Genomic DNA, 15,158 nt, shown 5'->3' on the forward strand with positions numbered 1-15,158 from the left:
AAAGCACTGGCAGTTTTCAAAGTTTTCCTTCATTTCCCAACGTAAGTGTTAGAATTTCAAAGAGAAAGGCTTTTTTAGCAAAGCATGTATGGCTTGATTTGACTTGACTTCTGCATGCTGCTGTTCTAAACGCAGCAGCATGCAGAAGAAAATGCCATGAGCCATAATTATAATTTGAATGTATTTAAATGTAATTTAGTGTCATTATTAGCTTCATCTTGAAGTTTTCTGATCCTTTGTGTTCATTTCTCTTTATTAAGGCGTTCGCCTGGAGTGCCTAAAGTGTTCCTACATACAATCAGCACTAGTTCACCACTTTTCCTTTAATCTAGACATCAGTTTCTGCTTAATGGCCGGAGTCCACTTTCACTAAGTCCCCCCCGTTAAATAACAAATCAGATTCCGCTAAGCAGACAGTATGGCTTATAATTTCAGTGTTATGTGTGGCATATGCTGGCTGAACTCCGTAAATGAGCGTCACTTTCACCATCAAAGCCCCCACACTACATCGCACCTCTTCTCTGTGCTTCATGGTGGGAACCAACCACACATGTAGGTTTGACCAGTTTAGCTTACCTGCATCTCAGAAAAACACACCATTTGGAACCAAAATTGGACTCATCAGACCAAAGTGTGTGGTTTCATTGCTCCTTGGCCAAAGCTTGTGGCACTGGTGATGTCTTTCTGATTCATGCACTTTTCTTCCAAAACACTACAACAATGCCTTAGTTCAATAAGGAATGATCAATTCAAATGTATTATTAGTTTATGTACTGAGCTTGTGGTGACTGGGCTACATTGAAACATCATAAAGTGGTTTCTGAAACACTGGTTGGAAGTACGTAAGATCCATGGACTTGATGATGGAGGCTAAAGTTCTCTGAATAACGAGGATAGGGTAGAGATTGTGAGGAGGTGGGTGGTGTAAGTCATAATCACAGAATAATGCTGGAACAAACTGATGAAGACAGAATTGACTTTGACAGTGTGAAGACGACACAAATAAAAGGAACAGCAAGAATAGCTGAAATGCCAAGGGACCCAGACATGACAGCGGAGAGCTTAGCAATAGATCTTAACTTTACACAAGACTCAGATGTTCACTGAAAAGTATCCTGAGTGACAACTTCCTGAAGCTAAGATAATACAAACAGTGTGCAAATCTGTCATCAAGCTCAAACAGGGCTACTTTGAGAAATTTAAAGCTCATCCATGCATTCTCTTTAGTTTATTCAGTTCAGGGTCGTAGGGGGCCTGGAGCCTATCGCAGCTACCATAGGGCGAGAGGCAGAGTACACCTGGTCGCCAGTTTATCACAGAGCTAACACATAAAACAGACAACCATCCATACCTATATAACTTATGGTATAAACTTCAGCAAATAAAGTTGTGCTCAAAAAAAAATAATGTAAAAACAGAAGACCTTCAAAATAAAAGCTAATTCGTCCATTTCCTATTTACAACTATGAGTAAATCCCTGTAATATGTGACTTTTCAGTGGCCTTCATAAAATTCCTCAGAGGACTGAATGTCAAAGCTGTGTCACTGGCTTCAACATATTCATTTGCATTCTTGGGTCATGGCTTCTGCATCGCTGATTGGAAAGGACCAAAATCCCTCCTTAAATGTCAACATCTGATGACTTGGCTCCCTCATTTCTGAGCCACTATCACAGCTCTGAAAAAAAACTGTCAAAATGATTCATGGGCTGTTAAACTCACATGAAGATGCTGTGATCAAACTAAATATTCAGCACGCTGGTGCAGAGCAGCTAATTTTTCATTTTATTTAGCAATTCTAAACGGTCATTTAGAGGGTTTGGCAAAAAAGAGACAGGTAACACGAGCTAATCCGCTCATCAGCTGTCACAAAAAGCCTGACAGGTAATGTGCTGTTTTTATTTATGTACTGTATAGGCTTCTTTACACTGTCCTCTTGCACTGACAAAGAGAAAACAGTTTCAGGGTCGCAAAACAGGTCCCTGATGTCTTTATCTTAACACTAATTCACTGTGCCCTTCACATTCTACATCTTTTCTCCCTGCAGGCTGTTTGTTATTCTACTCATGTAAGTCTCTCCTCATCTGTTTCAGTCTCTCTTCTCCGGAAGCATGCTTCGACCCCCCTCCACCTATCCCTACCGCAATCTGTCCTCTTTTCTCTGCCATTGTTGGTCCAAGGTCTCATTTTTATTTCAAGGTGGATGTCCTAATAAAGCCATCACCATTCAGAATAAATTAATTTTTTTTTATTCATAATTTGAAATTTGGTGGGGGGGGGTATTTCCGGGTTATTCTGGTAAAATGTTCTTCTAGTTCAACTGTACTTTATATTTAACACTTGTGATTTTAAACAATTGGTAGTATAGAAACAAATCCAGGCAAAGAAAAGTAATTTCACTTATAAAATAAACCAAATAATGCTCAAGTCACACTACATGTAGGGAAAATATCAAACAAAATCTTGCCACTGTAATGAAGTTGTCATCTTATTGCCTTTAAACGGGTTTCTTCAAAGACAGACACAATGTCTGTGACCGCTTGTGGTCGTTTGGCATCTACAAAACTAAAATTGAGCCAGACTGAAGTTTGTAATTGAATGGTGACAAGCTGGTAGTTCAAAGAAAAATATTTGTACTTTTCTTGATTTTTTTAGTTTGTTTGAGTATTTGTCACACATCAAACAGTTTTAAATAAAGGATATATTACGTAAATAAAAATAAATACAAAATGCTTCTCATTTTATTTCTGGATTTAGTTTTGGATCATAGTCCTGCTGCATAACCTAAGTACACTTGAGCTTCAGGATACAACTTGATGGTTGGATATTCCCTTTTGGGATTTTCTGGTGGAGAGTGGAATTCATGGCTTCATCATTGACAGTAAGTCGTCCATGAAGCATCATAGCAATGCTGTGTTATCTTTATGTCAGATGTAACAGACAACTTTTGTCTCATCAGTCCACAGAATATTTTCCCAAAAGTCTTGGGGATAATCAAATTGTTTTTTGGCAAATGTGATCTTTTTGGAATTCTCCCAGAAATGACATTTTTTCCCAGTGTCTTTCTTATTGTTCAATCATAACCTAAAAAAACGACCAACCTTAGATAAGAACAGGCGTGTTTCTATAGCTTTTTACCTTTAAATTAAATGAAATAATCATTTAAGATCTGTATTCTGGATTTACTTGGGTTATGTTTATCTAATAATAAAATATAAGTGTAGCAAGTCTACATCAGGAAAGGGCAAATCATTTTTCACATCACTGTGCATGCAATCTTTATTTGATAATAATGTTAAATTTGCAAATCAGAGAAAACTACAAATCTACTACTGCCATCTTCACAGAAGTTCACATAGGAATACAGCCAGGACTTTAAGTGGAAACAGAAATTCCTTAAAAAATAGTGATGTACAATACATTTTCAAAATTTGGTTAAAAAAAAAAAAGAAGAAAAAAAGAAGCAAATAAAGTTTTTTACATTATTTTATTAGAATTACAGAAATTTAAGAGAATTTGACGTTAATTAATTACATTCAGAATCCATTCAAAAATTACCTAAATTACTTCCAACTGATTACCAAATGCAAAAAGAAATCATTACAATCACCAGTTTTCTCCAGTAGCAAAGCAGCCACTCTATTTTTAATCCACACTGACTGAGCTGTAAATCGCTCAGATGATTTAGATTATGTTGTGACCAACAAAACATAATCTGAAAAGAAGAACTCCATAAAATTATTGGTATCCATGTAATTAACAATCACTATGAGATTTTGTAACTGGGCATCAATATTGTCTCATTATTGTACAAATGCCAATGTCATGTAATTTTTCTTGTTGCAGTCACAGTTACAGGCCTTCTTGCCACCTCTACATAATTTTATCTTGAGTAAATAATGTAGAATTCAACTTCAAATAGAAATAGGTGGGTTCAAATTGCGCAGATCCACAACTATAGCAGTAATTTTACTGATACTTTATGACATTCTGCGGTATTTAATTCAGAATGGTTTCATTTTTAAAATGATGTATTGTTTTAAAATATCTTTTTTAACCTTGCTGATTTTTTTTCTTCCTCTGAGGCAGAATGGGAATGCAAATGGCTTGTCATGATTATTCTACAATGATCACTTCACTTACTCCATGCATGTGAGGCATTAGTAAAAAGGTTTTGTGCTAACTCCACATACGCATCAGTGCATCCCCGATTGCACTGCCATTCTTGGTCATTGTAAGTTCATCTCATTACGCTTGTCTTTGGTGCTGTCAGGCAATTGGAATTTAAGATGCGGAGTGAAATTCACTGTACTGTATAATGATATCTAATCAGACCTACTGTTAACATTTATCTTTTTAAAATTCATTTAAACTGAAAGAGAAAATGTATATATAATGACTGCTAATATTACACCGACTTAAAGAGCACAGCAAATATGTTCAGATGGAACACTGTAGTTGAACTGGATTTAAAATAAAACACCCTGGTCATATCATGGTTTCAAAAAAATGGTATTTTCTGTGGTATCATATTTGCCTACCTGAAGTGCAAATGCTCATTTACAGGCATACACAGCTTCACAGTCTGACACACATTAAGAGCTGCCCTGTATAAACTGCAGTCTGATGTGTTGGCAAGTGAGCAACAGCACCGGAGCAGTCGTGGCTTTAATGCCAAGCCTAAGGAGACCACAGCAGTTGTCAATAAGTGATTAAGTAATTTTATTTAACACATAAACATCTGAACTTTCCAAACACACCAGAGGATGAGTGTGTCCAACTTTTTACAGGTCTTATTTAGGTTGTGCTCAGATATCCACCCCAGCTGCAACTGCTGTATCGTGTGTGGTTTAGTTCCAGGCGGCACTGAGTCCAGCTTTGATAAGCAAATAAGCTAAAATTCCACTGACCTACTTGATCTGCATAAACCGCAGATGTAGCAGTACGCCCACTTTAAAACTAACAGGTCTGTTCGGAATTTACCAACTGAATTAAGAAGGGGGGAGGAAAGAACTTCAACTGTAGACTTGTGATACCTCTGATTGTGTTGGCATGCAGATAACAAAAAGTTCTTGTGAATCTGTTGCTTTCATATTGTGTTCTGTATTTTCAGATTAATAGAGGCTAAATAAAAACGTGCTTCTTTCATAAGTGAAAATAACTCCATGCCTCATGATTATAGTAATAAAACCATGAATCCTGTTGATCGTGGTAATGTGTTTCTCTGTAACACCACTCTCAGGTTATATTTCTCAACATTTATTGAACTTTGGTTCAGACATAACACACATTTTCATCCCAGTGACAAGCATGTCCATCTTGTCAGACTTTACTGATAAATATTTTGATGGGAGAATAATTGATAGATTAATGTTGCAAATGGGAATATTTAAGCCTAAAGCATGTTATTGTTTATTTAATTTGTGTTTGGTTTATCAAAACCTAACTGAGTCTGGTGCCAGTGAATAAAAAAACAAATTAAAAAACAGAAGGAAAACAAAGCAGAACAAACTATAAAACACAAAGCTCCCAAACGAGTCAAAAATCCTGCAAGTTAAAAAATGACTCTCTATAGGAGAAAGAAATGACAAGTTCAGAGACAAAGAACACCTTGTGTGTGTTTCTCTGTGACGACAACAGCTTCTGACAAAGCTGAAATATTCTGTGCACTGCAGTGAGAAAGGGCTGCAACAAAACTAGTGTTTCTGGAATGATTCCATTGACCATTTTTACTTTCAGTTTAGAATTTGAGAATTGTGCAGTATTCCTGTTATTGACCAAATGCTGTCAGTAGAAACAGCACTTTTACTTGGCTGTGTATGGGTTAAAATGCAGATTAAAAAAGTTGTAATAATATAATATTCAAATAAACTAATAAAGTGAAGCTTGCAGCCATTAAATGGTACATTAAAACCCATGTTGGGTTTTAGCTCAAAGCACGGTACCCAAGCAGAGCTTCTAGCACATTTTCTATTTATAGAGTGATTCAGATCATCTGCAAAATTAACATGTGGCATTGAACATGAGCTAAATAATTCCATTTGTATTCTTCTTCTACTTCAGTTCGGAGTTTCAAGAGCTCAGCTGTCATGTAAAGAGGCAGGGTACACCCTGTACAGGTTTCCACTGTGTCACAGGACCAACACATAGACAACCATTCACACTCATACTGGCCCAGTTAGACTCACCAGTTTACCTTTATACTGAGGGAGAAAGCCAGAGGGAACCCATGAAGGCAAAAGTCCACATAGAAAGGTCATATATTCTCGCTGTGAGCTGACAGTGCTAACCACTGCACCACTGTTCCTCCTACAAACAGTACTGCAAAAGTGAGCATATTGAATATTTTTAGTCAAGAGTATCAGGTGCTAACTGTAAAAGTACAAAAAAGTAGATGCATAAAATGTTTATTCACCATTGTATCTGCAAACAGTGCACATCCTAAACAATGCTAAACATCTTCTGAATGTCTAACCACGTTTATAATAATAATAATAATAATAATGGATTGGATTTATATAGTGCTATTCAAGGCACCCAAAGCGCTTTACAATGCCACTATTCATTCACTCTCACATTCACACACTGGTGGAGGCAGCTACAGTTGTAGCCACAGCTGCCCTGGGGCAGACTGACAGAAGCGAGGCTGCCATATCGCGCCATCTGCCCCTCTGGCCAACACCAGTAGGCGGTAGGGTAAAGTGTCTTGCCAAGGACACAACAACCAGGAGCACGTAACGTTACGTTACGTGATCGAACCGGCAACCTTCTGGTTATAGATGCGCTTCCCAATCTCCTGAGCCACGGTCACCCTATTAAGAGTTTCCAATTATGATGGTTTTTTTTTTTTTTTTTTTTTTTTTTTTCTCTTTTTCTTCTTTAAGGAAGACTTATCAAACTAATGGGTAGTTGTCTTAAATGTATTGGGATGGTTAAAGAAAGCTTACAGAAACATCAGTGAGTCACCTAAGGTAGATAGGTATTTCAGGTTATGTAACAGCAAACAAAGGGTTTCCAACAAATGATTTTTTTTCTTCTTTTTAAATAACGTAAAAGTGCAACATCAGGACACAAAGAAAACACAGCACTGACACTTCATTAAAAAAAATGCAAAAAGAACTGAAATCAAAAACAACCCAGAACCACAAAGATTTTAAATTAATTTAACATAAACAGCAAGATACCAAATCCAGCACTCCAGTACTCTACTTCAGTCAGAAGACCCAAGCTACAACCCTTATTTCTGTATACTTGAGTAAAATAAAGTGCAGATGGAAGCTGCTCATGTGTCTACAGTATAAAGTTAAACTTCAGCAGCCCAAGTGCAGCCAATTATGATGGTTTAAAACAGTCATATCCTGAGAATTCTCACAGGATAAGCGGTGAGTGTGCTGTGAAGTGATGAGTAGATATCAGAAGTAATTATGCTCCTGAGAAAACAGTCTGGCAAAAAGACTCAGTCATGAATCCATCCAAAATGACCTTGTAGCCTTCCGCCAGGAACTGATGTTTTAAACATCTAGATCCTAACTGACATCACCCTGGTTTGTTTGAACTTCTCTCACCTGCTGTTACAACAACCATCTGTGCTGCTCATCGCTGTAGGAAAAGCTGTTAGCTGGCTGACAAAATGGATGCAGTAATTCAAACAAAAAAGTAGAAACTTCTGCACATTTACTTGGATGATTTCAGGTCCACAAAAGTACATTTCTATAAAGCTAGCTCAAATCTGAGTAGTCTAGAGCAACTGATTAATACTATTTTATATTTAATGAAATTGCACGCATTTAGGCTCATCTGCGTTATATCGATGAAATCAGAGTGAGAATGTGATTAGGAGCACATGCACCAGTTTAAATTATGTGTGAGTACTATTCACGCACTGGTGCTATTTGGAGAAAGAGACGAGCAGAAGTGCCCAACTTTTGCAGATAGATGGGGTAAATTTCTGTCATAGTCAGCAACGCTGTTATTTTTGGCATCTTAGAATCAAAGCTATTTAACAAGTCAACAATTTCGTCTTTTTCTTCATGAGAAAATAACATTTGTGTGGAAAACAATCCCCTGCAGAGCAGCACCCTGGGAAACCATACAACTAAACCAGTATGAACATTTCCACAGGCCTGGAGGTGAAATGAGCTCTTATGCAGCAATTACCAGAATTATAGCTATATCAGTGGACTACCAATGCACCGATGTTATACCAGTGGTATAACATGTCATAGTACCTGAACAGAATAGCTGCTTCATAGTAGTATGAACAGTTCAATATATTTTCTATTAATTTAGTGGCTCATAGTAACCAGGAATATTTTCTATATACTGATATTTAAGGAAAAATAAGATGATTCCTCTACCAGCATACACATTCAGACACAAGTGTTGATTAGAAGAGAATAACATTTATTATCTGTTCTTTCACTGAATAACAATTCAATAAGCAGTGGAAGTATCGGTACAGACTGAAAAAACTCAGCAATGCTGAAAAAAGATTTCAGTTTGTAATTTTAAAAAAGGCATGAAATATAGTGACAATAATGGACAATGGAAAACGAGAAGCTAAATTTCCTCAAGACCCGTCTAAGTTTCTGCTCTCAATAAGTGTATTTATGGCTTTCAAAAAATCTGCAAATGTGCCCCCACACTTCTAAGAATTTTCGACAATGTCCAGTAACAACAGAGGTGTTTTGACAGCTTGTCAAATTTCTCCCAGTGGGAATATCTATTAAAAGTCTGCGGTGTGGAATTTTTCTCATGTTTAAAACAAGCAACACTGTTGAAGCTCAGCATTACCTTTACTTCACAGGATGCCTTGAATTGCTCTCCGCATGAATATAAATGTAGAATATGGTGACACATATATTAACCTGTCGAGGTTCTTCCACTTAGGTGTGATGTTGGCATCATAACTTTCTTTTTGTATAGGTACAGTTTTTTTCGCGCATACTTTTGTTTATTTTATTTGTACTTTTTTCTAACTTTATTTAGCTGGATTCAAAATTGTCCTTGTTAAACTAGTGCTGCTCATATTAGCAGGTGTGTTACCTGGACCTTTTTTCTGTTCTTTCTTATTTCTTTCCTCTCATGTATTTCACGCCTGTCACACTCCCTGATGCTTGAATGACATTACTTTAAGTTCACACCAGGTGACTCTGAATTGAATAATCTTTGTGTGCAGTCAAAGTGACATAAAATCAGGTTCTCCATAGTCTCAGTGGTTACTATAGTCAAGTGTAACCACTGATTGCCCCAAGAGGCCATCCTGCTCTATCCACTGCTAACAAAACATGCCTGGAAATAATTTTCAGTGTAATGGAAAATGTGGAACAGAGTGTTTGGACAGAGTTTTGAATGAAAGTTCACAGAACAGGAGTGCTTCATCATGCTAGCATTTGTTAAGCAGCTACATTTTCCCCCACAGCCCATATGAACATGGACAGCTCCTGGTGAGAGAAAAATAACATGCAAACCACACACGGTTAGTGACTGAATAGACTGAATAGTCTTCAGTATCATGACATGAAATACACTAAGTGTCCCACAACACACAGTTGCTATTATAAGTAAATAGGAGCTGTATGTTTTTAGATCATCAAAGATCATCAAAGAAAGGGAACCAGAGGTTGTAGATAAAAGATGCCACGATGTAACCCACCAGTTAATGAATTCCTTCTGTGAAGCCTCAAGCTGAGCATTTTCACTGTTGCCATCTTGGTATTTTGAAACTAAACATAGCAAGCCAGTGTATATCAGTGGGAAACTGAAGGAAGCTGCATGCTCATATAGAAGTGACTTGTGAATCACAAGCCCACCTTAAAGCAAACCCTGAATTAGTGTTTTTCTTTTACCCTAATTGGAAACATAATTTACAAAATAAACAGCATGATGTGTTCAATAAGCATAACCTAATCAGAAAAATGTTAATTTAAGTCATTTTCTATTATTCTTCTATAATATGATCAGACTTATTCTTACAATCTGGTTGTCATTAGAGAGGATGCAGGTTTAAGGCACTTCTGCATTGGTTGCTATAAGTATACATACATATATATTAAAAAATAATGTCTATGAAGAGAACTTGCTGCTGCATTAGCTCATTAGTGCTTAGCTGTTTTGTGCAGTCATTCACATGGACATTAAAACATACCTGACACGTGTGTGTGTGTGTGTGTGTGTGTGTGTGTGTGTGTGTGTGTGTCAGTCACATGGCTAACTGTAAGAGCGAGGCCAGCTGCTAGCTTTGCGGTTAACATTAGCCAAGTTAGCCACGTATTACTGCTATTACTGTTATTGTTCATTTACAAATTGAATGTGGGACGAACTAGAAAGCATCCTGACCTCCCATAATAGTTTCATAACATTTCATTGGCTGGTGATTGCATCAGTGTGTTAACATGTTGAGCTTTCACTTTCAAATTCAGTTCAATTCAGTTCCGCCAGCAACGACATCATACATTCAGAAAGAGGCGAGAGCTTTGAAGCCTTCCTTGCTCGTCTTGCTTTGGTCTGCTTCTACAGAAATGTCATTGCTGTTTGCTGCTGCAGTTCTCTCTAACTACTGCCTCTAAGTTTGCATCAATGTTGCTGCATAGGATGTGTGAGCTTCTACAGTCAACAACTATGTCCATAACTGTATAACCATGTACCAAAAATCATAAACAGAAGTAACTGATTAGCAGACATCAGAAATCCAATTATATATTCTTCTGACTCATAACATTATGTGGCCAAAATAATAACCTAACACATGAATTATCTAAAATGGTTAGTGATTCATTCTTAGTAAGGCTCCATCTATAGTCTGCTGAAGAAGGCCCAGAGTAATGAAGAAACAGGGACTGGAGGATCAGATTGATATCTGTATTACCTGTCTTTTACCTAGTAATTTACTGTCGCTGAAAAATCACAGAGGGGCTCAGTGTATTAACAGGTTGACTTACTGGATTTCTGTCCTTCAAAGATGAGTCTGCAATTCTATTTCGGAAAACTCCTCAGGAGACAGACGGAGCACACGTTTCACGTGTTAGAGCAACACAGCGAGGGAGGGATGAGAATGAGGTTTCTTGGACTGTTATTTTACATACAAATGGGAAAAATTACCTAATACTGTGTCCTTACAGAAGCTGTTCAGCCCCAAATTTTCTTCCCTTACTATTCTTTTTTTCACCTTGTTATTTTAAGTCATGGGCCCAATTTGATTTTTATTGAGCTGAAAGAGTAAAACAGCTGTATAATAACCTAGATTTTCTTTTAATGTAAAGGAGTACAGCTACACTGTAACCATTCCCACTTTGAACCGATGATAAAAAGTCTATACTTATCTTTAAAAACTGCAAGGAAGCTGGACTAAGCAGAAAGATCACAATCTTTTTGCTGTGACACAACAGTACTTACCACTGCATCGCTGAGTCACCCTCAACTGATACTGTAGCTAAATAAAAACGAATGTATAGTAAAATTACTCAGAACATTTCCTTTGTCTTAACATCATTTCCACAGTCACCTTTGAATCCAGAGACCAAATCTGACCAAATTTGATCTTCAAATCTTTAAACCTTTCTGTCAGCGTTCTGCATCTATTTGAAAGATTGGTTATGTAAAACATCACAAAGGGCAGGATGACGAAACCTTTAATTTTTACATGACAGAAAGCTGTCTACATCACTTTTATTTAACGTCAAGAAAACTTTATTGCCCCCGCAAATCGTAAGTCTTCCCGTGCCCTTCAATGGCCTTTGCTCTCAATTTTGATTACATAGTTATCAAAAAGTCTAATACCCTTTAGGTCTTTGAAAATGCTGCTGCATCATGTTGAGGTCTTCACCTAAATTCATTTTTCACTCCAGCATCCTGACCAGTAATTAACAGTCTATGGGTGGTCCTTAGTGAAGTTGCAGAGAGAAAGAGCACCGAAGGCCTTGGAGGCGTTTCGAAGGTACATCTCTACATGTAAATCACATGTAAACTTAGTGTACAGAAACCTTGAACATGAAAGCCTGCAAAGCGCTTGTGGTATGAACTCCTGAAAGACTCCAAAACTAAAGACCAGGATTATAAATACTGAACACTGTAGATAGTTTTTAAAGTTTGAAGCAGCCCAGACATGTTCCCTGATAGATGCTGCATCTTATTTAGCATGATTATGCAGAGCTAAATTAGCATTCCCCGTACATTTAGCAGTACTTGTAGCACTACAGTGCCTAAACATTAGCAACTAACAATATATTGTTTAATGGTGGGATGCCACAAGGATGTTCATCAGGTGAGCAAAATGTGGTGACATTAAAAAAGAGCTTTCTAATGTGTGTAATATGTATTTGTAACACAGTAAGGGGAATTGTTGAAAAGAATATATCAATGGGCCAATAGGCTCGACTATAGGAGCACAGGGGTGTGTTCAAATGAGACACAGAGACAAGAATGTAACTCAAAAGAACCGTCCAACTTTAGTGACATAAACCATAAGGTTGACAAGCACAGGTTAAAGACACTTTACAATGGTAGAAAGGAAACTTACAAAAATTAAAAGAAAAGTAAAACACAAACTACTAAAGCAATGACTTGGCCAAGTGTTATTTTTGGTTTTCAATGTTCGGGTTTCAATGCTCGGGTTTCAATGCTCGGGTGCACCCTAGTAACCTGACTCCTTAACTCTTATAGAAACAGATTACACAAATCCAATGCACATTCAAATGAAAATTTCACACTCTTTTCACATGTGGAGAATGCTCTACACAACAGCTCATTATTTAAAGTCCCAAATAAAAAATGTCCAAGGGGTAAAGTCCAAAAAATTCCCAGGGTGTGAAAGAAAATAGGGATGAGAGAATGTCAGTCAGTGGTCTTATGTATAACCAGCTGTGCGTGAAAGTGTGAGTGATACAGTCCTACCACACCGCAAGGTGCAGCAGATCATCAAGTGGAAAAGAAGCGAATCTCAGTCTCTCTAAGTCCAGGTGGGAAGGCTCGCCATCTATTTCACTGGAGGAATCCACCTCAGGAACAATTCAGCATACAAAAAAAACCTGACCTGTCAACAGACAGGGTCAGAAGAGCAATTCAAATATTAATTATGCTGTTCTAGCTATAATTCACAACTTAGGATTTTGTTTAAATCACATTCAACATAAATTTGCAATAAAAATACTCAAATTTGCAAAAAAAAAAACATTTCTCTTACACAAACTGCATTAAACCAAGTAAAGTCAGTGCATATGCATATATGTCACATAGTCGACAATTATTAATCAAACAATTGAGATTAATTCAGTTTCTCAACAATAAAATGTGAAACAGACGTGAACTAACTGAGACATACAACATGTGCTCACCGATCTCAGCGCATCACGGCCGAAGACAATGGCATAGTGTCTCTCGGTCGGAAAATGCAGGGCTCTAAATAACGTAACAGGACATGTTGTTTTCTCTTTAATAACCGTAATACGACATGAAGGAAAAATAAACATAAGTTGCGCTTCAAGTGTTACCTTGCTTCTGGAAGCAGATTGAGATGAACTTCCAGGCAGTTGATAGCAACCAGAGCTAACAAAGGCTAACAGTTTACCTCCACGTGGTACTTTCTAAAGTCACCAGAAAAATGCAGCATTTGCCTGTTTACTCACTGTGGCTACTTTTAACATGAAAGTTAGCTGATAACCAGTGAACTTATGTGCAACACAGTTGGTTGCAACTTATATCTAATACTTTTTTCCAGCTCAAAAGCTTCAGTCTCTCTTTTCTCCTGCCAGCACGCGACTACCTCCACACATAGCAGCAAACACAGAGCACGTAGGTGGGACATACAGCGGCAGACTGCTCTCCCATTGGTCAAAACATACTGGGACCTGTGCATTTCGATTGGTTGGGCAGGCTGTCCATCTCTCCTCATATCAGTCCTTAAAGTGGTACCCTCATTGTATGTGGGTTACATATTCATGTAGTTTTGATGCACAAACCACACCGTGATTTCCTGGGATGATGAACCCATAACTAACAACAGCTTTAACTATAAAAGAGATGCCAAGAGGAAACAGCTTTAAGCAGAAAACCTCAGAATTGCTTATCAGGCAATCCATGACAACTTTTTGTTATGGGTTGTTAAACTTTTGACTGCCTAAAAGGGGTTATTTTACTACCCCAATTCCATAACAGTTGGTACATTGTGTAAAATCTACATAAAAAAGATCTTATTCACAATAGAGCATAGAAAACATGTCAAAGACATTTTACAATTTCATGAAAAAGAATTTGTGCATTTGTATTTGATGGCAGCAACACATTGCAAAAAAAGTTCAGATGGGAAGCCAAAAAAAGCAGGAAAAATAAGTGGTACAAAAAAAAAGAGAAACAGCTGGTGGCGCATTTAGCAACTAATTACGTTAATCTGAACAGGTCAGTAACCTGATTGGGTATAAAAAAAAAGGGCATCTCAAAGAGGCACAGTGTCTCAGAAGTAATGATGAGCAGAGGTTTACCAGTCTGCAAAAAACTGTCAACAAATTGTGGAATAATTTCACAATAATGGTCCTCAATGTAAAATTGCACATGTCATTATCAACAGTACATGGTAATATCATCAAAACATTTCTGCACAGCTGGCTTTAAGCATTCAAACAGTGATTCACTTCATGTTCTTAAAATAGAGTTTGTGAGAAATAATATTTGATAGATTTGTTTGAATGGGAAGCTTTTGTATTTTGCTGTATGAGCCTCGGATTGAACATCAAACGCTGTTATTCAGCTGTGATCTGAAACGAATGCAATTAATCCTGGATCGATCAAACCTTCATTTGGTCAGGGCTAGGTAGTTTGTAATATTTGCACTTTGCCATGTTCTCATTTGTGCACTCAGTTCATTTTTGATCAATATGCTATTAAAGACCTTTTTCCTGAGGCAGAACCTGTTTTCCTTTGGAGGTGTGGGGCATAATGTTTTGCAAATGCCTGCAGCCGTCAGGTTGAGTGACATAAGGGTTAAAAGAAAATTAGTTTGCATCGAGGTAAGGAAGTGTGGAGAAAAGCACCATGTGTCAAGTAGAAATCATTGATTCCTGTTATGCCTGTCTACTTGGTGGCCTTTTGCTTGTGGCCAGTGAAAAATTAGTCACCCTGAGGTGAAAATGGTTGGTTTCAGGGTGCGGCAATGGACTGAGATCAGTA

At 37.5% G+C, this 15,158-nt stretch overlaps 1 long non-coding RNA gene across 1 annotated transcript; it reads right to left on the reverse strand.

Moving 5' to 3' along the window:
* Positions 1-12,243: 12,243 nt before the first annotated feature.
* Positions 12,244-13,921, reverse strand: LOC147312025 (uncharacterized). Its single transcript, XR_015125396.1, has 3 exons — positions 13,487-13,921; positions 13,331-13,394; positions 12,244-13,029 (listed from the first exon to the last, which is right to left on the reverse strand). It is a non-coding gene; the product is annotated as an uncharacterized LOC147312025 (long non-coding RNA).
* Between the last annotated feature and the right edge of the window lie 1,237 nt (positions 13,922-15,158).

Source organism: Aulonocara sp. 'chitande type north' Nkhata Bay, linkage group LG16 (genome assembly GCF_057382095.1).
Source record: "Aulonocara sp. 'chitande type north' Nkhata Bay isolate Kocher_YH1m ecotype deep benthic linkage group LG16, A_spYH_male_GT1.1, whole genome shotgun sequence".
NCBI lineage: Eukaryota > Metazoa > Chordata > Actinopteri > Cichliformes > Cichlidae > Aulonocara > Aulonocara sp. 'chitande type north' Nkhata Bay.